Raw genomic sequence first — 6,000 nt, 5'->3', positions numbered from 1 at the left:
CATGAACTACCCCATTGTCTGATGAAATATAGTGCAATGTAAACTTTCAGAGTGAAACCACACTCGTTGAAGGGTATTTCTCAATAGCTTGTTCTGTTGAATGTCACCTAAACTTATCTGTCAAAGAGTTGGTGCTGGCCAGCCCTTTCAACATGTTTCCATGTCTTTGACAAACTGCCGTTCATGAAGGCCATACATACCTACACCTTATATTAACAATATTATGAAAACAGAGGTCTCTGAACATCATCATTTATCACTCAGTCTTTGGAACTCCCCCATTGGGCCACCACATTCCCTCTTAAGGCCTGGGTAAACGCAGGGTGTCACACTAAGAAGCTTCCCCACTGTTATCACAAAGGTTGACCTGTCACCACTAAGCTCGCATGTTTGCTCCCAAATAAGGTGGAGTCCTTGTTGGTTCATTCTTGTGCATACCCTACTTCAAAAGATACCGAAAAGTCAATCTTATAACTAAGTCTCCCTTTCCTGGGGATGTTTGTAAATATTAGTTGACTCCTGACTCCTCAGTACAAATACGTTTCATGTGTGTGTGTGTGTGTGTGTGTGTGTGTGTGTGTGTGTGTGTGTGTGTGTGTGTGTGCGTGTTTGTGCGTGTGTGTGTGTGTGTGTGTGTGTGTGTGTGTGTGTGTGTGTCAACAGGCATTAGGCATTCTGTTATCTCATTTAAACATTTCCTTGTTTCCCCCACAAAAAAATCCCTTTTTCCTTTGCTTTCTTTGCGTTTCCTGATAGAGTGATATATCCCGGGAGCAGGTTGAGCAGACGTGGAGCAGAGCTGAGTGCCGTCTGTCCATCAGTGGCAGGCTGAAGATGGAGAGGTGTGTCTGGGGTTTAGAGCCAGTCGTATTAGCCAGCCTTGTTGGGTATGGTTTAATTGGCCTGTATGTGTGTGTGTTCCATCAATGGCCAATCTTGTCTACCTCTCTCTCTCTCTCTCTCTCTCTCTCTCTCTCTCTCTCTCTCTCTCTCTCTGCCTGCTTAGCCTGCACAGCTGAAGAGCAATTCAGAACTGCATGGTAATTTCTCTTCTGTGGAGCAGTTCAGATCTGAGGGTAATTTCTCTTCTGTGGAGCAGTTCAGATCTGCATGGTAATTTCTCCTAACATGCGTTGGACGACCAGACAAAGGGCAGACAGACTCTCGCAGCTGCTCTAACATGGTCACATTATAAAGTCTGAGAGTCGCCGCGAACGCTGTGTGCCAGTTCCTCGGAGGCCGATTATTCATGAGATGCAGAGAAAACAGTCAGGTCTCCGTGGAGGGCAATAATATGGGGATGAATGTAGACAAAGCATAGCATATGTATGAGAGACATGCTCCAATGCCTTTTGTCTGTGAGCAGGTTTCAAAAAACAACACACGTGTTGCTGAGAACCATCTCTTTTTTTTAATGAACGCATGCCACAAAACTGGTTCCTACATACATCACGTCGGGTTATAATAGAGGAGCGACCTGCGGTGCATACATTTGCTGATCTGAAACTGTTGGGACTTGTTATGCTCGACAGGAAAGTTGGGATGAGGAACATACAGTAGATGTGGTTGTGAGCGTGAACTCTGCGCCAAAGTGTCTTTTTTCCACAGAACTCCTTTGGGTCTTCCAGACTTCATCAAGCCTTCTACCCTGTCCTCTCCTCTACTTTACTGTTCTACAGTAACTGCTGTGACACAGAAGTGAAACCCAAGCAAAAAAAAACAACCCACTGTGACAGTCTGTCTAGAATACAGTTCCATGTTTTTTTTAAGATCCAACAGTTAAAGTATAGAGAACTTTGAATTCAAAACATAATTAAATCTCTCGCTCCGGTGGTCTTTACCCTGGTCTACCCCCAGTATTTGGTCTTTAGTTTACTCCCCTTTTCATTCTTCAAAGAAAGGCCTTTCCTGTCCAGCATTTTGTATTCCCATCTATATTCTGGAAGTGCAGTTAGAGCTGAAGGAGAGAGGAGGTTTTTTGAGGACATCTTGGTTCAGTTCTGTAAGCAACAACCTTTGTTTTATTCAGAAATGAAGATGCAATGCAACCAACATTTCTACAGGAACAACTATCCGTGGTATTCCTGTTTGTTGTTTTTGAGAGGTTATTCTCAAATGTACTCATAAGTACTTTGGTGTACATGCAGAACAGTTTACATCACTTAAATCATATGGATTCATGTGATGGTGATGACTTGTAACTTGTACCATGCTACAATCCAATGAAACCTATTTACAATGTTGTTGTAAATGTGATATTTGTTCTGTTTGAATATCTTCTGAAACGGTTTAAGGCGGTTTACTTACTGAATGAGGTGGATGCCTCTGTGGTCTATCACTGTGTAACACTATTTACTGTGTGTTCCAGTTCCTTTACTGCTTCTCCCAGCGTGTGAGCTGTGACTCAGTCATGTTTCACGTGCAATCTCTTGTCACTGAGAGGCATACACACACACAACACAGACACTCACACGCACGCACACGCACACACACACACACACACACAGACGCATGCACGCGCGCACACACACACACACACACACTCACTCTCTGGCACCGCAGAAAGCCTGGTCCTTTCATGCATGTGTTTGCCTGCCCCCTCCCTCCTTCCTCCTCCTCCCTCTGCCTTCGCCTCGGCTCAGAAAGAGCCTGTTTGCTCTCCAATCACTTCCTTTTTTGTCCCTTTAAAAAGGGAGCTGTCACCGGGACATCACCCGCTAAGCGAGACAAACAGTACTTCGCGGAATCCGCAGAAGTCACAGGCTCAGAGACTGGAGGAGGGGGATCGTTTGAGACACATTCCTCAATAATATTATGAGCTGGCTATTACGCACACTCCTCAACTGTTCCACACACTGAGGTTGTGCTGTGGGGTTCCTGTAATCCGCCTAAATCTAAATGCTAATCGAGTCAACAATTCTCCCTGCACTCCACACTCCTTTGAAGATGAAAGAATGTTATGACACTGGAATAATATTCGCCTGGGGCGTTTTCAATAAAAGTCTGTACATACAACCCTAAATGAAAAGACGGGCTATCCACTCACATTAGACACTGTCACAAAACAATATAGGTCCATCTGCAGTTCACTCTCCAATGCCAAGATAAACAGGCAATGTTGTTGTCAGCCAGAGCTCAAGGTCCATTAGATTGAGAGAGAGAGGCCCCCCCAAGGCCTCCTGACAGGCCATGTGAATGCTGTAAACCTCTCACCTACCCAACCACCCACCCACCCAGCTATACAGCCACCCACCCACCCAGCTACACAGCCACCCACCCACCCAGCTACACAGCCATACAGCCATACAGCTAGCAGGTCAGCGAGCTGTTTACACAACTGACTGGATCGCCTCACTGTTTTCATCCATTGATAAATGGAGCAGAGAAGAGGAGGAAGGAGAAAGACAAGGAGGAGGAGGAGGAGGAGGAGGAGACGATGATGGAAGAGTGAACCCTGCATTGACCTGCTGCATGTGTTCTGTTAGTGTAGTCGTCCTCGTAAAAAAGTAACACTGGCATCTCCTTCCACCCAGAGGCTAATGAGGTCCATAGAGGGAGAGGGGGCCCCTTGCTTCCTTCAGTGCCTGGTGGGCAGGTCTGTGGTGGGACCCCATGGTTGTTGTTTTAGAGTGCTGAGGGTGGGATGTCGACGTTGTGCAGACAAGCACTGAACCGTCGTCGTGTCAGAGAGATCATCGACCGTGCAGGCCAGATGGAATAGACGTCAAACCATGACCTTGAACTCCATTAAGTAGGATCTGAGGTGGAATTCCTGTGTATCTGATGTGTAAACTGTACAACTCACTACTGATAAGAGCAGGTTGTACAGTGTCAGGGCAGGGGGTCTGGTTTCATAGGTTAGCTCTTAGGTAGCTTTGATAAAACACTTAAAGTGGATGGGTAGTATCAGTGGATGAAAGGTATGTCAGTAAGTATGTCATGTTCAGGATGAGTGTGTCTATTATTATTATTATTATTATTATTATTATTATTATTATTATTATTATTATTTCAGCTGGAGTTTGTCTCTGTTTTGCACTTGCAGCTGGTGCCCCTCCACATCTGTCTGAATTATCTGTAATTCTTTTGGGGATGTTGATATTTTACATGCCTTTAGTTTAGTAACATATGTGACAGGGTCTGGTGAAAAAGTCCTCAAGTAGGGCAGGGTCATTTAAAAAATAAATCTTATGCTTATTTGAATGTTCGTACACCTCAAACCAAATAGCGGAGAAACTCGCTCTGAATCAAAACACATGCAAACCAGCTGCTAGTAGCTAACAGCTAAGAAGAAACATCGCTATGAACATTTAACTGCATGTTTAGCACATCACAACATGCTGATAGAGCATCAACATGCTTTTTGCAATTTCCAAACACCTGGAAACAGGTACAAAAGTATCTATATCCACAGTAAAACGAGTCCTATATCGACATAACCTGAAAGGTTGCTCCGCGAGGATGAAGCCACTGCTCCAAAACCACTATAAAAAAGCTAGACTACACTTTGTGACTGCACGTGGGGACAAAGATCTTACTTTTTGGAGAAATGTCCTCTGGTCTGATGAAGCACAAATTGAACTGTTTGGCACTGTTTGCAGACCTGGGAGTCAGAGGCCAAAGCCAGCGCTCAGCCATCAAAGCTGCATCGGACGCAGCCGAAAGAAGCAGCCAGTGGCTTTTTATGAGGAGGAAAGACCCCTGCTGGGCCCCAAAGTAGCAAGCCAGGAGGTATGCGGTCAGCTTAGGCCTGACTCAGGGAAAAGGACGCCCCTGCCATGCATAGTCCCATGAGAAGTCTGCTGCCATTCAACATGAAGGCGACTCTCATGACTAATTGGGATCGACGCAAGCTCAGGTCTGATCACCCTGTAGCTGGCCACCTTTGGCGAGGGTGTATAGTGTCAAGGCCAAAACATCCCATGAACCAAGGGAACACTACTGCGTCCCAAATTACAGACTAACCCCAGCTCCCCTGCATCCACCATTCATCACTCATGTACTGTATGTACCTGCACAAAGGAAATCAACATCTCATCCTGTGTTTCATAAACTGGCCATAATGACCATTGTTATATTTGGAAGAAAAAGGGGAAGGCTTGAAAGCCGAAGAACACCTTCCCAACCGTGAATCACAGGGGTGGCAGCATCATGTTGTAGGTGTGCTTTGCTGCAGGATGGGGTGGTGCACTTCACAAACTAGATGCCATCATGAGGAAGGAAAATCATGTGTATTGAAGCAACATCTCAAGACATCAGCCAGGAAGTTAATGCTTGGTCGCAAATGGGTCTTCCAAATGGACAATGACCCCAAGCATACTTCCAATTCCAAAGTTGGGGCAAAATGGCTTAAGAACAACAAAGGCATGGTATTGGAGTTGCCATCACAAAGCCCCAACCTCATCCTATAGAAAATGTGTGGGTGGAACTGAAAAAGCATGACTGGTGTGGGGTAAATGTATTTGGCTAATGTATTTGGCTAAGGTGTATGTAAACTTCCGACTTCAACTGTATGTATGTATGTATGTATGTATGTATGTATGTATGCATATACATACAGTTGAAGTCGGAAGTTTACATACACTTTAGCCAAATACATTTAAACTTGGCTTTTCACAATTCTGACATTTATGTATTATGACAGACATTTAACTGTATGAAGCACAAGATAGACAGCCAAATATATTTTGGCTTGATGTTATCTAGATGTTTAACTTGTTTGTGATCCAGTTTCATGGACCACAAGTATGACACTCTTGAATCAACATGAGTCATTATTTGCCTTGTTGTGCCAATGATGTTTGATCTTCTGATATTCAAATGGAAATATTACCTGAGGGAAACATTGTTTTTCCCTAGCGATCTCTTTAGAATGGATAGAATTTGTTTAGCACCTGTATAGATATGACAGTTTTATGTCAATGTTTTGTTCTCTATAGCAGTGGCGGAGTCAGACTGTTTGAAGGGCAGGGCCAAAAAGAAAAAAAGGGCACCTACTGC

The sequence above is a fragment of the Nansenia antarctica genome, assembly GCF_963989245.1.
Source record: "Nansenia antarctica genome assembly, chromosome: 1".
Lineage (NCBI taxonomy): Eukaryota > Metazoa > Chordata > Actinopteri > Argentiniformes > Microstomatidae > Nansenia > Nansenia antarctica.
Note: the sequence above shows the minus strand (reverse complement) of the source record.